This window comes from Protomyctophum bolini (assembly GCF_963924005.1).
Source record: "Protomyctophum bolini genome assembly, chromosome: 22".
NCBI lineage: Eukaryota > Metazoa > Chordata > Actinopteri > Myctophiformes > Myctophidae > Protomyctophum > Protomyctophum bolini.
The window spans coordinates 11,539,388-11,559,785 of NC_137883.1; positions in this window are offsets into that span (position 1 = coordinate 11,539,388).

Consider the following 20,398-nt stretch of genomic DNA (forward strand, 5'->3'; position numbering starts at 1 on the left):
TGGGGAGAGAGATTTGTATGTGTGTGTGTGTGTGTGTGTGTGTGTGAGTGTGTGTGTCCGTGTGAGTGTGTCTATGTGTCTGCATGTGCCCATGCGTGTGTAGTTGTGTATGTGTGTTTGTGTGTGCCTGCGCATGTGTATGTGTGTGTGTGTGTGTGTGTGTGTGTGTGTGTGTGTGTGTGTGTGTGTGCTTGCGTGTATGCGCCTGTGTGTGTGCGTAAAGGGGCGGTGGGCCCATATCACCTATCGCACAGGAGCTACATGACAAAACCCCTGGATTGAATATCTGACATCCATTAACAAAAGCAGAAGCAGTACCATAGTAGCATCTTCCTCCCCTTGTGTGTTTTTTCAACTATCCCTCGCTTGCACCCTCCCTTTCACTCTGCCTGAGGTGATACCAGTTCCTCTGTTCATCCGATCTCCACATCTCTCTCCTCCCTCCCTCCCTCTCCATCCATCCCTCTCTCTCTCTCTCTCTCTCTCTCTCTACCTTTCATTCCCTCACTTCCCCTTCGTTCCATCTATCCAAATTAAGAAATTAATGAGGGATAGGTTCTTTACCAACTGCCCCTGCAATGTTTACCACTGATGAAATTATAATGTAGGCCCTGCTGTATTATTTATAAGCCAATTAGGGGAAGTGTTACTTGATTTGATGGGGAGCCGACACACAGAGTACATTTAACTAATGGAGACCAAGAGAGTAAAGAGGAGGGGGGGGAGGGGGGGGGGGAGAGAGAGAGAGAGAGAGAGCCAGAGAGAGAGAGAGAGAGAGAGCGAGAGGGAGGACAGCTGAGGCTGACTATTCCGTACGATGCTCTAGGATTACGTGGCTAATTGCCCTGCTTTATCTGTCTGTCACTGATAGCCATGCATATTTTAGCGTTCCCAAAGACTTTGATTGTTTGCACTCGTGTTGGGGCTGTAACAAGTAGAGCAGAGGCCAGAGTGGAGTGTAGTTAAAAACTGGCATCAGGGGAGCAGAGAGGGGGGCAATTGGCAATAGAGGGGAGGAAGCGGGGGCTATATGCGGAAAACTTAGACACTGTGACAGCCGACAGGTGCAGGGGAAGTTTTGACAAGGTGCAGCCGGGTGCCGGGGTGGGAAAATTAAAGAGAGGAGAACCTAAAGCATTCGGAACGGGGGCACAATTAGATGGCAGGCCAAACACTAATTAATTCCACTTATTTAATTACCGCTGCACCCGGCTCAGATTGTCGACCCCTTCTGCATATTGAATCAAGGAAACTAAATATATAATAATCTAACATTATGATGATGATGACGACACAGGAGAATATACCAAACAATGAAATGGCAACACACAACCAAAGACATTTGGTTTCCCAAATTAAACATGCAGAGGTTCTGTCTGAGATACGACTATACCGAACAACAAATCCACATTAACCACTTAAGCCCTGGAAGTTGACCAGAGTCCCCCAGGGCTCTACACTGTCTTTGCAGAAAATAGCCGATCTACAAGCTCACAACAGGCCACCTTGCCATTTCTGCCGCATGTTTTCCACAGATGAGGGACGCTATAGGGACGGGTGCAAGTCATGGCATCAAGAAATTCACACAGCAGCACTTATGGTCAATATTGACCTGGCTATTGCACTGGCATATCGTCTCTGTCGGGTGGAACCGTGGAAACCTCTTATGTCCAAAACTGTAACTTTTCAGGATTCAAGCAAAAGTAGCAGATCTACAAGCTCAGAAACGAGCTTGCGGATCTGCTACTTTTGACTCTCTCGTGTGACGCTGTAGTAGAATCTAGTAGTAGTAGGGCGTTAATTTCCAGAAGAAAAACACAAAAAGTTACTGGACAACAGCAACGATATGTAGGCTACTGGCACAACTGGCACACCATACACAAATATTTGGACCACTCACCAGCCGAGACCCCCGCCTCATATCCCATGTTTGCATTGCTACGGTATCCACCCGTTTCCCATGGAGGTTACTGGGGAAAAGGCATTGGAAAAGTGGGTGTGGTTATGTGTGCACTGATTCAATTCACTTTAACAAGACCCATGTGATCCTCATGCAGAGAAGAGATTCAGGTGCTGCCACGTCCGCTTATTAGAAGTGAGTTTTGGCTCGTTTCACTTGCAAATATTGGTAGTTGCTAGTTGCATTTTTGGGGGGCTTGTTTTTTAAAGTGTAACTTATTTGGGTCTTTTTTTCCTAATTGTCCACAGACCTCCATTTAAAAATATTTGTGTTTCAAAAAATATTCAAAATGTGAAAATAACAGATCTAAAACATCACATGTGTCACTGTGAGCTTTTAGATCTACTATTTTCAATGTAGTAAAGTGGCAAAACAGAGCCTAGTTGCTTCTTTTGGGCTTGGAAAGACTGAGTCCCTTTTGGCTACAGCTAAGAGGAAAAGGAATTTTGCACTCCTTTAATACAAGGGCTCCTGGGACACTGTGGTTTATTTGGCCACAGATCCCCCATCAGGAAACATGTTGTGCCTGCAGGGACCTTCACACAAGATTAGCAGCGTTACTATATTTTCATGATGTTTTGAAAATAGATGATTTACAAGCTCACAACACGTCATATCACGACGCATTGTGAACAGGTGTATGGGCTATTTTCAAATAGCCGATGTATATAACGTATGTCGGGTTAAAGTGGTTAAACTGATTTTGATGCAGATATTAACTCATTCAGCTGGGTGGGGAGCGCCCTGCCCTGGAACCCCTTCGAGCGGTTCACCGCTATACAGGGAGTGTGTGTGTGTGTGTGTGTGTGTGTGTGTGTGTGTATGAGGAGAGGAACAACTCTGACTGATGAGCTTTTTGAAAGTTGATCGGACACTTATGCAAAGGAGGGGAAACTGGAGCAAAGGCATCCTTAATTATCTGATGAGGGAAGCTTATCTGAATGGTTTCTTCTTCTCTCCGCTTTTATCCTGCCGGATCACATGGCACCATCTTTACATAACAAAAGAGCTACCTGGCTGGTCGGCTTCATTTAAGCTACATCCTCCTGATCTAGAAACACACTCCACAAGTGTGCGTGCGCACACGTGTGTGCGTGCGCACACGTGTGTGCGTGTGTGTACGAGCGAGCGTGTTTTGTGGCATGCATGTGTGTGTTCTAAGACAGAAGCAGAAGGGCTGTATTAAGGTAAACAATATGGCCCTGCTTCGGGGATGTATGATAGTACACGCTGGATTCATAATGGGAATGCACTCTTCTGGAGACATCACAGTCGCAGCACGCAGGCCGCCGGCGTGTATATATACACATTTTGAACATTTATGAGGCCACTCCTTGCAATGGGCCTGTAATTAATTCACAATTAAAAGTATTAGTACAGGCTTTGTGTGGTGATTTATTTAAAAGCTGGTACTAAGGCTGGCTATGTTTCCTCCTTTAGGAAATGGGTAATAAGATCCGATGCCAGGCCGTCTTTATCTCTTCTCCTTGTGTGCACACACCCAGTGTGTGTGTGTGTGTGTGTGTGTGTGTGTGTGTGTGTGTGTGTGTGCGCGCGTATTAGTGCACCTCCTCCATTAGAAGCCCACACATAAGCACAGGAGTCCTGTCACCATCATCGTCACAGTTACCATGTTAACTTATTCATCCCTGTTAAAGCCCATGTAACTGGATAGCTGTTAATTAATATAGCTGTCGGGTAAATGGTTGCCCGCCGGACCATCGCCACCATCCATCAGTAACATAATCTCAGGCTTATTTTCATGCCAGGCCTCGGGCTCAATTAAGATAATGCTATGCAAACGAGGTCTCTCACCATTAGCCTCATCACTGAGGGGGCCGTTAATGGCATAATTGGGGCACTCCAAAGGACAATTACTATGGCACCTTTTCCCACCTATGAGATCAGCCGTCATCTATGAGCGTGGCCCGGGAGTCCAGGAGCCACGGCCTGCAGGGTGACAGGATGAGATGTCCTGGCCAGAGATCAACCTGGAAGGACCAGCGGGCACCTGGGGAGAAAAAAAAGGTTAGACGTTAGAGTCCTAAATGGTGATTTATACTTAGTCTAGTTGTGCACGGTGTCGCGTACGTACAGGAAATAGCCAGTGGTGGGAGAAAAAAAAACGAAATTGTTTTACTTAAGTAAAAGTATAGTATACTGCAATGTAGAAATACTTCGTTACTATTAAGTAATAGTCCGGAATTCAAAATGCACTTGAGTAAATGTACAAAGGTATTGGCATCAAAATGTATTTACAGTAGGCTACCAATTTACCAAAAACATTTCACGTTTTCAAAATTCAAATGTATTAAAATATTTTGAAAATAGCTGATCTACAAGCTCACATTATAAAGTGGTTACTGTATATGTTTAGTAATAATAATAAAAATCTACAAAGTAAATAAAGTTTTTAAATAATTGTAATGGAGTAAAAGTACAATATTTGGATCAGAGATGTAGTGGGGTAGAAGTACAAGTATTGGAAATTGGAAATACTTGAGTAAAGTCAAAGTAGCCTACCTCATGTTACTTAAGTACAGTACTTTCTCATTTATTTTACACCACTGGAAATAGCCAATCTACAAGCTCACACCACGTCACAGTGCAGGACATTGTGAGCTTGTACATCGGCTATTTTCCGCAAGCAACACAGCATGCAATCAAAAATAACTCAGACTTATCTCATATAGCCAGTGTCATGGTCACCTTGAATGAAGCCTGCTTCAGAATTAATTTGTATTATTTTATCCAACTAGATACGTCTGTGAGACAAACATAAAAAACCCATTTTAAATAGAAACACCTAATAGGAATGAAGTAGCCTGCAGCACACAATAAATGTCACCTTTTTCACCTCTGATCAAATAGAAATATCCATCCATTTATTTAATCTCTAGGATGTATTCTTTTGTGGTCTTCGTTTTTTAAAGAATCGCAATGAAACATGACCTGAGTAGAAGTTTGAGTCTGGTGATTGGGCGGCTCACCAAAAAGATTTGTTTGATGAGGAGTACTGGGTTGAAACACCATTTTTAATCAGCACTTGTCATGGTTCGAGTCAGGAGAGAATGTAGGACCCAAATGCGGCACAGCTGGTTGGTTTAAAAAGAAAAAAAAACTAGGAATACAAACTGGTGGTAAAAGACTGAAGACAAGAGACACGTAACATACTAGACAACTATAGAGTATAGCAAAGAAACAATGGCAACAGGGGGATGGTGGTATAAATACACAAGAACACAGGTGAACTCAAATGATAATCAACATACTGTATAGGGATTGGCTAGGAGACTAACAGGACACAGGTGGAGAAAACTAATAATCACAGGTAAGACAAGACAGGTAACAGTAATTTCAGAGGAAACCAGGACACTAAATACTACAAAATTAAAGGAACAAAAATAAAACACAAACTAAAACTAGGAACAAGGGACACTAGAAAACACAACAGAAATAGCCTACAGAAAAGACACGGATTGTAACAACACTATGGTATTGAGAAATGTCCACTTGAATATATCAATTAATGGTAATGGAAACAAAGGCAAATCTAGCTATTTTACCATACTTTCGACGCCCTTTCCAGACCACACCCATCGTTTAGGCACAATTTGCAACACTAGATTTTTTCTAAATTATGGGTTGAATCAGAAATTTCCGATCTGCATGGTTGTATTAAACAACGTTAAACTCACCAACATTACTGTAGTAGGGCAAGCTTGAATATTTTCAATCTGCAAAGCGTTTGTTTCATAAAAATTCACCATAGATTTATAATCCACCATAGACATGTTTGAGCTACCGGTAGTTTCTGTCAAGAAATTCCATGCAGGTGTTGGAGTTTGGAAGTGCTCGTCAAAGTCACTGAATGGCCCTGCGTACCACCAGTTTAGTATTTGCACATAATGCAGGAGGCAGAAGGCGACGCGTTAATGAAAATGAGTGCTTCCAAACTCCAATATTCACCTGCATGGAATTTCTTGATAGAAAGTAGCTTGTACTGTAACATGTCTATGGCGGATTTTTATGAAATAAACGCTTTGCAGAAAGAGAATCATTCAAGGTTGCCCTACAGCTGCAATATTGGTGAGTTTAACAGCGGCTAACCCATCGTTGTGATCTCATCTACTGTACACAGTACACCTGTAAAGACTTGTGACACCATCTTGCATGGTCGTAACATGCAGAGCTAGCTCTATCCACAGGCAGATATCAAAACACATGTCAACCTGGTGGATCCCGCCACAAAAGGTGTTTCAGGACATTTTGCTATGACACACACACACACACACACACACACACTGCACACACTCACACAGAAGATGAAAACAATACCAGCCACGCTAGCTGTCACGGCTAAAAGCAAGTGTCGGGTTGTGACGGGTTTTAATCGCGTTCATGTATCTAGCGCTATTGTCACAGGAAAGCGTCTTGTGTGTCATGTGTCTTAACCACTTAAACCCTATCATTGACTGGTGTCCCCCAGGGCTCTATACGTACTAGGCCCCCTCACCTTTTCCTTCTACACTAAAGATCTGCACCAAAAATACACAATCTGCATAATTGGGCTGCGAGTTTTCAGCTCGTACAGTATATCTGCTATTTTCGCCGAATGTTTACCCTGGAATAAGAGCGCTAGGGTTCTTTGTGGTCATTTTAAGAATGTTGCAGTTATGACAGTTTGTCTGAGTATGCCTATAAGCTGCAAGTGAAGTCTCTAAATGTATTATGACTTTCTCTATGGTGTCACATTTCCCACAATATGTACAGTATAGCTGTTGTTTTGTCTCTTCTCTGATGTAGGCACAGCGTAAACCCACTGGTTCATGAATAAATAAATTCCATTTACTTAGCCGTCTCCTCCTCAAGAGTTGTGCTCTTAAAATGTCTCCTTTAGGTGACACTTGACACAGTAACAGTGTTACTTCAACTCGGCGAGCGTACACATGAAACCAAATGGACCCTTATGGTTCTGTTTGCACGCTCTCCGAGTGAAATGGACGCAGAGGAAGTTTTACTGTGTACAGTATGTGCTGATATATAGTGGAGGTTAGTTTCCTTCGCCTGGGCTCCAGTGGGGCAGACAAAAGCCAGGTCTCAGCCATACGGAGTCTCTTCCCCATCTGTTATCTCATCACACTTCCAGTTTGATACGTGAGTCATGCACACTATAGGCAGGCTTCAGTGAAGCTGGCTGTAGCCGGGCTTTAACGATTCCTCTGACACACATTGGGGCACATCATTCCACAGCGTAACACAGCTTTACAGCTGAAGGCCCTTAAACCTCACTCACAGTCCACGCTCAGGGAGAACCTCTGGTTGTGCGTGCGTGTGCGTGTGTGTGTATGTATGTGTGTGTGTGTGTGTGTGTGTGTGTGTGTGTGCATGCGTGACTGCGTGCATGGTGCATGTTTGCGTGCATGCATGTGTCTGTGTGAGTTTGTGCGTGCGTGCGCGTGCGTGCGCGTGCGCGCATGTTCTTCGCACACACAGCTGAGCAGTGAAGGGCTCCTTGGGATTTTTAAGAGTCAAGCCCCTCTAAATCTTCTTGTTTCAACTTTAGAAAATCAATAGGATAAATATCCTGTGTGCCCCTCTGTCCTCTCCGCTGCCCACCTACAGCACACCCAGGTTATTGGAGCAGAGAATCTCGCTCTCACCTCAGGCTATGTTTAAAATAATCCCTGCCTTTTTTTTAGGGGGTGGGGTGGGGTGGGGGGCTCTGAAAGGGCAAGGATCCCAGGTGTTGCCATTTAAAAAAAGGGAAAAAAGAAAACAGGGAACAAGATGGAGAATCATGTTAACATATGCCATCTGAGAGCGCCACTGGCTAAGTCCTCCACATCGACCTGCGCTGTGTGTGATTAGGCCAGTGAAGCCGCGCACATCCCGGACACGGATCGAAGAGGGTACACTTTCAATATGGATGCTCCCCGCACGCTCGCCGCAGCCACATCCAGCTGCGTCTATTGATTTTTGTCCTCAATTATATAATAGAAGCTCTGTTCTAGATTTGAGCTGAAATCACACAGTTTGGCGAGCCAACGTGTCCTATAAATCAAGCGAGCATTTTCTCTCATATGAAATTGGATTTTTATCGACTGCGTTTGACGGCCCCTCTGGAGAGATTTGCGTGGCTACTTTTGTGTGTTCTTAGATACAGTATCTATATGCGCGTGTGTGTGTGTGTGTGTGTGTGTGTGTGTGTGTGTGTGTGTGTGTGTGTGTGTGTGTGTGTGTGTGTGTGTGTGTGTGTGTGCGCGCGTGCGTGCGTGTGTGGGTGTGTGTGTGTGTGTGGGTGGGTGGGTGTGTGTGTGTGTGTGTGTGTGTTAGAGATATATGAAGGTGTAAGTCTTGCGTTTTCTATTCCAGGCCATTGGAGAAAAAGACAAAGAGACATTGACATAAAACTTCCACTGTGCAGTTCAGCAAGCCACAACTGAAACCCTCTCAAATCTATTTCCAAAAGCCATTGGATTAGGTCTCCCAGTGCATGCTTGTCTTTTATAATTGGAAAACATCCACTTGAGCCGTTGGCAACTTTGTTGAAATACCGCCTTAAATTCTCTATCCTCACAGGCATATAAGATAAGCAGTATAGTTTTAGAAGAGGGAATCGGTGAAATGGTATGAACTAACTAAAGAAAGATGTGAATTGAAGTATGGAAACACTTGTATTTAACAATATCAAGGTAAATCATCTGTGTTTATCTCTAACCCCTCAAATCTATAACGGATGAACCATGGGTATATTATAATATACATAATATACATATTATATATGCCTGTGAGGATAAGCATTTCAACAAGGTTGCCAATGGATCAATTGGCTAAAAACGGGGTGTTTGGGTACATATTTACACTCTCAGATTTAGATTAACACTTACAATTGACTTGATATAATCTGAAGCCAAACTAAAACTCGCTCAATCATGTGGAACATCTGTTCACAGTTCAATCAAGCACTGTTCCACTCTAGCATTATGTCTTTGCCTTGTCAAAAATATGTTTTTTGTCTTTTCTACGTTTTTTTGTCCCATTTTCTTTTACTGTATCAGTTTTTAATTATTTTTTGTGTTCTTCTTGTGTATGTTGGTGAGGCTCTCGCATAAACCCTGGCATATAGGACATAAACCCTGGCCTATAGGGTTTCTTAGCTCACCGGCACAACAAGTGAACGGTCATCTTGGAAAGAACTACAGTATGTTATATATGTGTTGTGCAAATCAAATAAATCAAAAATATTTAACCTTTTTCCCGAATCAAAGAAAAATCTAAGAAATTCCATAAATTAGGAATTTATATTAAAAAAACGAATGTTTAAGAAGCAGTGAAAATAGACGATCTACAAGCTGCACAACGTGGCGCGAAGCGACGCGTTGTGCTTGTATTAGATCTGCTATTTTCACTATAGTTTGGGACCCGGTCAAATGCCTATAATTCCTTTTTTGGGTCTCGAGTCTCTCGACCTGAAAGGTTGGGGAACCACTGCTGCTGTAAGCGACTCTGGGATGTGGCGGCGGGTCCACCAGCGCCACATATAAGCCACGGGCATTTCATGCCCTATGAACCCGGTAAACTGACCCATCAAGCCCTGCCTCGTCGGGCAGGACAAAAACACCGACCTAATTCCGACCAGCACGTCCATCCTGCAAACGAGAAGCAGCGTCATTATCACCCAGTGCCATCAGACACCTGGGAGCAGGACAGTGGAGAGAGAGAGCGGCAGCCATGGGATGGCTGCACGGGGCTTCGGTTCGGAGCGGCTGGTAATCCGAGCCGGAGATGCTAATCTAAGCTACGCTAGGGTATTTTTGGGGTATAATTGTAGCCCTGCCTGAGCTCGGGTGATGATGCGGTCGATCCGCCCGGAGTTGAGCCCCATCATCATCCTCCCCGCGGCGACGTTCTTCCTGACTTCCTCCCCCGCTGGCCTTTTCCTCCTCCGTCTCATCCCCATCCTGCCTTCTCTCTCTCTATGTCTGTCTGTCTCCTTCCCTCCAAAATGTGTTCTTTACGTCTTTGTCACCAACTATCTCTCTCTCCTCCATTCCTGTCCCCCCCCCCCCCTCTCTTCCATGCAGCCTCGGCTGACAAACCCATAGCAAGAGAGGCGACGAGGAAGGAAAGGGTCGTGGGCGTAACTTTAGCTGGAGTAATGAGGCCTAATCCCCCGCTGACTGGGGCCTGTTTAAACAGCATCTAGCCGAGCCACCCAGTAATGGAGTAATTAACCCCCGGCGCCCTCTCGTGTCCAGCTCCTCCGTGCCTCCGCCACGACGTGCGCCCTCCTTCGATACGACACTTCCCCACAACGCTCCTCTGTCATCGTCCTCCACGGGAGACAAGAGAGACAAGACAGAGATGGAGAGAGAGAGAGAGAGAGAGAGAGAGAGAGAGCTGGAACGGATGAAACGAGTTCAAATCAAAGCTGATGTGAAATAGATAGCGTATGCCAGAGAAAGAGTGAGGAGTGCAGTGGTAATGCGATGCAGCTCCTCGGAATCTATCGCCATGCTTGTACTGACATTGTTTTTGTAGTCGCTGGTCTATGAGGACGCGGTATACCATATTCGCCGGCGTGGGAGAGTATCTATCTGAATACGCGGTAATGGGAATAGTTCAAGGTTCAAGGGTCATTATGAGCACGGTGAAGCAGATGTATAACAGCCACAGCCGACAGAGAGACATGCATTCAGGTGCAAAACACATCTCTCCACTGATCTGATTTCCAGACAATCATACACGGCAGATTCTTTGTATTTGCTTTTGGTGGGCTCACAAAAACAATCAGCACAATCAAACAGCATACACTACACACACACAGGCATCCCATCAAGCCAATAGGAAGATCCTCGTGTGTTCGTGTCCCTGCTCCATGCCTGCTGTCTCCAGCTGGCTTAATGCAGAGAGGCGCCGGAGTGTTTGAAGTAAGCAGCCACCACACATTATGCTAGATGAAATGCTATCATGCGTGGCTGCTGAATGGTTTGTGTCATTAAGAGAATAAGGCAAACAGGGAGCCGAGCGCGCTCAGAAACCTGCCTCGCGCGCCTTCTCTAAGGGGGGAAGGCAAGATTAAGGGAATGTTCAGAGGCTCTTGTCTGTCAAGACTTCAAAGATGCCATCGACACTCCTTGTTTCTGCCGGCACGGCGACCAAATCGCACACACTCTGCCGCCTCTGTGGCTGTCAACGCTCCTCTGACATCCCCTTTATCAGGTATACAGGCTTTAATCCAGACATGGATAAATAAAGCAACACGGGGGTCCTGCTCCCTTCAGCGCCTCCTGGTGGCAGGGTATCCACGCAAACAGGAAATGGGCATAAATATCAAGAAGTCATTAGACAGCTGCTGGGGACAACAAAGAAAGGCCAATTATATTGTACACAAAGGATAATTAACACACAATTGTCAAACGCCAGAAAGCACAGCTGTGGATATTGCAATGAGCAAAGCAGTTTTTCCCTGGCAGTCAACTCAAATGAGTCAACACACATAACAGGAAAATAAAATCGGAAATGAAATCGGTAATGGCATCAAGGGCCTAGCCCACACTCTGTAAATTGGGCTCATCTCTTCCTGTGTGTCTTCTGGTGTGCAATAAAAAAAAGATTGAATTTCAAAGTGTCTTTATCATCTTGTACAAACAGAGAAATGTGTTGCTTTTCACCTTTTTTCACACCCCTTTCTTCCTTCCTTCCTTTTTTTCTGGAGCAAGAATCCATTTTGACAACGAGCACAACATCTGGGGGAGACAGACAGACGAGAAAAGAACAGAGGGGTATGAATTAGAGTTGACGCGTCGACACACAGGCAGACACGCAGCACATCACAGCCCTGCTCTGGATGGACACATCCAGGGCCTGTTTGGATACCATCCAATCCTCAGTGTGGAAACACAGCTGAGAGGGCCGCGGCAAGGCAATCTGAGAGATATCGACAGCAAAATAAATACAGAGGAACAAACGAATGGGAGAACAATATGTACCCCCCGATACTGACGTGCTATAGAACTACCTGCGGATAGGAGCTATACTGGAGGAACAATCTAGGAAAGGCGTTGTGTTGTATACCTGTCTGGGTGCATTTTTCCGCTGGCACTTTTCATTTTATTTTAACAGCGAAAGTGAAGCAAACAGAGATCACCGCGGCAGAAATATGACGTCTGAACTGAGAAGAGAGATGTGTTGCTCCATTGTTCTGTTTGTTTGTTTTGAAGACCGGTCTGGCAGCGGAGAGAGAGAGAGAGAGAGAGAAGCACACCCCCCTTTCAGAATACAAAAGATGCCTTAGAGGCAACATAAGTGAAGTTTTATGCTGATGACTGAGTGTTTGACAAACATCGGGGTGAAACCGCAACTCAATGGGAAAAGGTTCGGCAGGGAGAATAACTGAGGCGCATGCTAGGATAATACATAAAGAAAAAGAAAAAGGGGGTTTAAAAACTGAATATAGCGAGAGGACAAAAAAAGAAAAAAGGGAAAAAAGAAAATCTAATTTATTTCCTATATGAGAAAAGTGCAAGGCACCCCAGGGGGAGGGGGGGCCTGTAAGTTGTGAAAAATTAAAGGAGACAGATTCAAACTGTCCAATTTCCACATCAAACAAACCCTGGCTCCATAGCTCCTGGAGAGACTGCCTCATATTCACCACATAGCCTCAGAAAAAGGTGCCCCCCCGCTTCTCTTCTCTCCTCTCCCCTCCTCCCCTCCACCCCCCCCACTACCTTCTCTTCATCCCTTCCACCCTACACCCCTCTACATCACCACCACCACCACGGTTTTATGTAGCGCTATACCAGTACTCTCCATTTCCCCCAATAACCCCGCACTCTAATTCCCTTAAGCACTGTACTGGTTACTCTAGCCACTGTCTCTCCCCTGCCTAATTATACCCTTGTGAGTCTATTAATCAACTTGTGAATTATTTAAGAAGGAGAGTTCTTCTGCCTGTAACTCGCTTTGACACTGTGAAGGGGAGAGAGGGGAAGGGGAGAGAGAGAGATAGACAGATAGATAGACAGGGAGGGAGAGAGAGAGGGAGAGAGAGAGAGAGTAAGGGAAAAGGCAGGATTGACGGGGTGGGGTGGAGGGGTAAGGTGGGGAGTGTTAGAGAGACAGGGGGTGGAGGAGGGGGTGCAGCGGGTCGAAAAGATGGAAAGGAGGGATGGAAGAGAGAGTGAACGAAAGGGGGAAAGAAAGAAAGAAAGAAAAAAGAAAGGAAGAAAAAACGAAAGAAAGAAAAAGAAAGAAAGAGAAAAATAATGAAACAAAAACAAAAAAGGGGGAAGGGAGATGAAATGGGGGTCTCCAACGCCCCGTCCCCAAGGAGCAGGCTGCAGAGCCAGAACGCCCCGTCCCCAAGGAGCAGGCTGCAGAGCCAGAACGCCCCGTCCCCAAGGAGCAGGCTGCAGAGCCAGAGCTCTGCTCTGCACCCAGACCAGACAAACCTCCATCAACATGCATTCTGTTTGTTTTGTTGGCTTTTCTCTTTCTTTCTTTTGGTTAGTTTCTTTTTTTTTTTCTCCCACCCTCCATTTCCATGCATAAGTTTTCATCATAAACAGGAATTCATGAATATATGGAGTGATACAGTGAGAAATAGAGGCTGGGAAGATGGAGGGGAACTCCAAGAGAGAAGGGAGGGGGGGGGGGGTTGAGGTGAAAGAAGAGAAATAGACAGAAAGGCCAAAGTGTGAACGGTGATATGGGGAGAATAATGTAGACAGCAGCATGCGTGCACGCACACACGCACGCACACACACATGCACACACACACACACACACACACACACACACACACACACACACACACAGAACCACGCTGTGCGCCGTACCTGTACACACTCACACGCACACACAGCGTGCAAGGAGAGCTGGGGTCCTTCCCTCTGCTTGACAGGAGGCTGCATGCGTTGGTTTCCCCAGAGCAGGTGTGTGCATGGCGATGATGCTTGTGGTGGTTGTTAGCATGCTAGAGTCTGTCCTCCCCTGGTCCCTTCTGTTCCAGCCGCTCATCACTTGAGAGGAGAGCAGACCCTTCTAATGACTCCCATCGACACGGGCCAAGAAGAAACAACAGTGAAAAGTGAGATCGTTATTATTTTCATAATGCTTTCGCGCTCACAGTCGGACCCCTAGTGCATTAGCACTATACTGCCCACAGAATTATAATGAACGCTGTCTGAGGAAGGGTTGTGTGTGTGTGTGTGTGTGTGTGTGTGTGTGTGGATGAAGAAGTTTATTTCAAAGACCGGATGCCAGTTTAACACGGTGGTTACACTCACCCTGTTTATTGAGCTAGTTAACTATGTGGTCCGTGTGTGTGTGTTGTTGTTCATGTATGTTCAAATCATGTTGCAGGTGTGCACGCACACACTTGTGTGTTAGTGAGTGTGTGTGTGTGTGTGTGTGTGTGTGTGTGTGCAGCGTTGTCTCATTAGGCCAGAGCTGGACTGTTGTCTGAGAGGGTAGGTTAGGTCCACAGTCCACACACACCTGCACGCCGTTTCTGTGGGATGTTTATTAAATGAATCAAAAGTTGCTCAAGGCGACGCCGAACAGTGCAGGGGAATGCCCAGGGCTCGGCCGTGATTGGCACTATAGTCTCCGCCACCCTGCGCACTCTCCAGGGTCCACGTCCACATTTGCTTTAACTAACTGGCCGTGACTGAGGAGGGCAGCATGACATGAAGCCCCTCTTCCTCTCCTCTCCTCTCCTCTCCTCTCCTCTCCTCTCCTCTCCTCGTGAGTCGTAGGCCTCAGACCTTAAGACGCTGACACTGAAACCTCTGGACAGGAGGAGAGGAAGCAGAGGTGTGTGTGTGTGAGAGAGAGAGATACAGAGAGAGATACAGAGAGATACAGAGAGAGATGTGCTTTAGAGGAAGGGGAAAATGAGTCTTGTTTGTTGAGTACAACCTTTACTTACTTCACACAAACACTTTATTTAGACGTAGCAGCGTTATGTTCTAATTAAACACAAAAAGAGATCTGCCGTTTCAAACTCTTCAGGGAATCTGCATATCCGCTTTAAGGGGGGGAGGGGGGGGGGGAAACAAAAAAACAAAAACAAAGGGAAAAATTAAAATATATTATCATCTTTTAAAAATCCTTTTAGAAATAAACAAAACAAACACAAACAAAACACCACAAAAAAGCCCCCCTCTGTCTCTTTATCTCTCTCTCTCTTCCTCTCAGAGGAGGGGGGTGGGGGTGCGGGGGTGGGCGGACTCATTTGCATATAAACTGTAAAGAGGCTGGGATTGTCGCCGTCGTTGTCGGCACATTAGACGCAAGGAGCCGCCGAGGCAAGAGGATCTTCATGTGCAAATTTCAGCCTCGCCAACAACATCCATGCATTATTATTTCATCAGTGCATGCCTAAAAGAGAGAGAGAAGGAAGGAAGGCCCCTTCCTTCCCGATCCCCAAACACGCCGCCACCATCCCCACGGACACTTCAAGATTCCGACCAAATCCCCCTTGCCCGCGCGCCTCTCTCCCCCATGAACGCCCCACTACTGAGTAGCTGTTTACACCCCCCCAATGCAGGGGGGAGTCAGTCTGCCGCTGAGATGGGGGGGGGGGCTGGGTGGGGGGGCGAGATCACATGCGAGGCAGAAAAAAGCCCCTAGAACCCGGAACAGAGAGACACCAGTTGTGACCAGCGATATTGGTGTTCCGCGCATTAATTGCTTGTAAACTGTGAGACTGTGAGGCTCGCTGGCTTTCAAGTTTAAAAAGGAGATTACAGCCAATTAGTGGGCTTCTGAAACCCCTTGGCTGCCTGGGGAATAGCAGCTGATTCCTAATGTGGGACAGCGGCGAGCAACAAAGAAACAGTCGCAGATCCCCTTTTTCCCCTTTCTTTTTTTGGGTAAACACACACTCATCACATGTAAACAGAGCTATTTAGTAACACACATATAGGCCTATATACTGCTGCTCACTTGTTCGCTCCCGTGCACATCAACACGCATCATGCATGCTCCCACACAACCGTGCAAGTACGACAAGATGAAAGATAGTAATTGACTGATAGCAATAGTTGATGAAAGCACTATTAGGAGTCTTAAAATGGATTTAATGCATAAACACAAACATGGCACACATTCATTTACACATTAGAGACACGGACACCCATATCCCACACAGTTAGCTATGCATGATCGCACACGTGCACACACGCACACACGTGCACATGCACACGCACTTACACAGCAGGTGCAAGTGCATTTACATGGATGCACGGAGGCACATGACATGCACGTGCACAAGCATGCAAACACACACAGACAACACATGCACAACACACAGTTCTCTTAGAGCTGTTTTCAATACAAATCTTTTGAAAATAGCCGATCTCCAAGCTCACAATGCGTTGCATCGTGACGTAGTGTGAGCTTGTAGATCGGCTATTAGCAAATGGCCAAAATGTATACAGGGCTGAAGTGCATGGTAATCTACAACGATTCACGGTACACATCGTAATCTACAACGATTCACGGTACATATCGTAATCTACAACGATTCACGGCGATCCCGACTTCCGCTTTGCTCAGTGATGTAATTCTATAGTATACATTACCTTCTTCTTCTGTGTTTCATCCAGTTCCTTTCCAGCTTCACTGTGTGTACGTCTCTTCACTGCACTCCATGCATCTGCACAGCCGTGCACACACGCACACACACACACACACACACACACACACACACACACACACACACACACACACACACACACACACACACACACACACACACACACACACACACACACACACACACACACACACACAACAGCTGTCTGCCAAATATTCTGACTTCAGGTAATGAGATTCATGTCCTCCACCTGTACAGAACTGCCTTGCTGTGTCTTATGGCAACACACAGGCCTCTGCATTGTGCTAGAACACCCTGTGTGTGTTTCTGTCCAGAGGGTCTTTACAGGTCTTTACAGGACCATTCTATGAGGGTTCTATCTATATATGAATTAGTCAAAATTGCTTTCCATGGGGGGAAAAAAGGTTTTGTAACCAGACAATAATATATTTCAGTCTTTTTGTTTGACAGCCTGATGACAGATTAAGATACAGATTGCTTTGGCACCAAAACAAATGTTTTGTTTGTTCTGTAAATGAGCTGTCGCTAAATAATGAAAAGCCTTTTATTAATTTTTTAAGAACAGATTATTACATGCAACTACTAAAAGTATTATTTTTTTTCTTTTCCTTTTTTTAAATGAATTTGAACAGCTAACAAAAAAGTTAGAAGTTCAGGTGTCAATTAATTGATTTCACTATAGTGGAAATTGTGTGAGAAGTGACTGCATTTAAAAAGTTATGATAACGCCTTCTAAGCACATTATATTGCATTACGAATGTGATTATAATGCATTATAGACCCGACCTTTAAGCGTTACCAATTACACTTCTGCAAATTAATTGCGTAAATGTTGTTGAACTATAATTGGTCTTAATTGGGCATTGTGATTGGTTTGCTGACTCGTCAGTAGTTTGGGGGTTGGGGGGTGCATCCCCTGTTCCTCCATCAGCGTCACATTGTCTCTGTGCACCAGGGGAGTGTTTGTTTGTAGCGTGACCCGCTCAGGAAAGTCAACAGCTGCTTCCAGTCAGGTTTAGTGGCGACACCACCATCCTTCAACATGATGGGTCTTCTCCTTTTAATGCATTGCAATTAACCACGTCCTAATTAGATCTAATGACTCGCTCGTTAAGATCTCAACGGCTAATTGCCACACTGAACCACAAGCAGGGAAGACGCCGCAAGGAGGTCAGGAAATAAAGCAATAATATATGTATACTCGTAGGAAAAATAAATGGTACAAGGCTGACCGGAGATAACGGCTAACCTTCTTATCAAACAGAATTTTTTAATAGTGATAATCAATATTCAAGGAAATGGGTTTACCACAGTTTATATATCCATCAAGTACCATTAATATTTAATGGTTAAAAGATAAAATTAAAAAAAACCAAGCTTCCCCCAATTTTCTATTCCCCAAGTTTGCTGCAATCTGGCAAATCAGATGTGATTAATTATAAATAGAACCATTACGGCGTGCTTCGCAAGCTCACGTTCACAAATTGCATCCGCGACTGGGGTTGAACTTGGAGAGCGCTCTCTGGGTACGTGGACACGCTCGCCTGGTCCCGGGGTCTGCTTCGCATGCAGCCTCTCTGGGTACGTGGACACGCTCGCCCGGTCCCGGGGTCTGCTTCGCATGCAGCCTCTCTGGGTACGTGGACACGCTCGCCCGGTCCCGGGGTCTGCTTCGCATGCAGCCTCTCTGGGTACGTGGACACGCTCGCCCGGTCCCGGGGTCTGCTTCGCATGCAGCCTCCGTCCGTTCCGCACACTGTGGATTCATTTACGCTACATCAAAAAGACTCAAACAGACAAGAGCATCAGAAGGATATACAGAATATCTGATCATCATCTCCTGCACACCTTGCCGTTCGGCATCTCGTTGGCTCTCTGGAGCCTCGTGTCTCATTAAAGCAAAGTTAGATGCTGAGAACGGGGTGCACGGGGCGGGGTGCGTGTTGTGAAAACATTCTCTGTTGGTGTTGTCTTGCAACATTTTAAAACTGGGTTAACCTCAAGAACCGGCATGCCTATACTGTAAGATAGGCGAACATTAGTCGAAATATAGGAGAACGTTCGTTGAAGATTCAAGAGATTCAAGGTTAAAATAGACAAACATTCTGTGAAAATGGGGGGGGGGGGGGCTTCAGGACTAAAATGCAAGAAGTTATTAGTCTTTTTGCACTATACCTGGAAAACTATCTTTTGGGGATTTGTTCCCTCACAAGATGGGGTGGCTCTCATGTGGATCTCAGACTTGGCCACATGAAGTCTGTCAATGACATCAGTCATCTCTATACTATATATGACTACAAATTTGGGCAAGGGCAAACCTGATCAGACGCCCATTGAAGAAATATATAAAACATGTGGAAAAATGCATTGAGGTACTTGACAATGTGAACAACAAATGTAGCACTGATCGGTCCAGCGGGTTGCGAGATTAAGCCCCAGATACAACAAACACACCGTCAGACAAGACAGACCCATTCGTAGACGGCCCGCCTCCTACCAGAGACACCAAAAAAAAGACTCTCAAACCATTGGCAGAGAAGGCTACAGAGCCTGTTTTAAATCATGCAGCCTGGGGATAAGGCAGGCAAAGGCAAAAAATAAGTAAGTAGAAGAGACACACACACACACAAAAAAAGAAGAAAACATGCCCCCAGCCGCTCTCATAACACACAACATACTCAGTGGAAAACAATAGAGTCATTTTAGCATGTATAGGGGGACTGAGAGCGATGGCATCTTGGGGCAGAGGGCTTGAGGGCTGGGTGGGGGCCGGTCGGGTGTCGGGGAGGGAGGGGTGCTCTAATGGGCTTGGGGAGGTCGGAGAGCCGTGCTGGAGGCCCACAGGAGGCCCTAGCCTGTGGTCTTGCCTTGGGCAGGCCTGCCACAGCGGCATTCAGGTGGGCTGACAGACTGAGGGATAGGAGGGTCTCCCCATGTGGCCTGCCATCACCCCCCCCTCCCAACGCACACCCCACCACACAGATGTTGTGATTTGGGAAGCAACAAGCTGTGCAGAAGACACAAACAAAGACAGGGGAATCAACATGGCTTCCTTTCAATTAGGATATAAACGCTAAGATATCACTCACCGTTGAGGGCGCAGCCATTTTCAACTTTACTTTATGCTTATTTTAGGATGCCACCACGCTGTCAGAGGTGGGCTGGGCTAAGGACAGTTCAGAAACCTTCATGCCAGTGCCTACCAATTACATCATCGATAGGCATTTCAAAATAATAGAAACTACTGCCTTTCTTTCTCTTCCTGGAAAGTAACCATGCTGAGATAGAAGCCATTGTTCTTGCGTCAAAAAAGAAAGAAGAAATCTCGTTTTAATGACCAAACCTGCCTAACGCTGATGCCAATATGGTACTAAGGCTTCTGAAATGTCCACAGCCCACCTCTGAGTGAGTGGACAGAAATGGTAACTTTACAAGTCTCTAACAAAGAGAACACCAGCACTCAGGGAACAGTTATTTATTTTAGGTATAGGCATGATATGTTGCAGAGCAGAGAGAAACGTACGTGTTTCGGCGTCAAGCCTATAATAAAAGGGCTTTAACCCATTTAGGACTGAGGACGATTCTAAAACACGCTTTCATGAAAAGAAGTTTTATGAAAAACTTCTAAATATTTATTAAAATCAGACCCGTCTGCCGTCTGAACTGAGTGGTGCTGTACTGTACGTGTACCGTACTTGTACGTGTGTGTTAGGCTGCACAACAGTGACACTGTGTCTGTATGTAGACATACATACAGACAGAAACAGAGATGCATACAGTACATACACACATTGCTGCATAATGTGCGT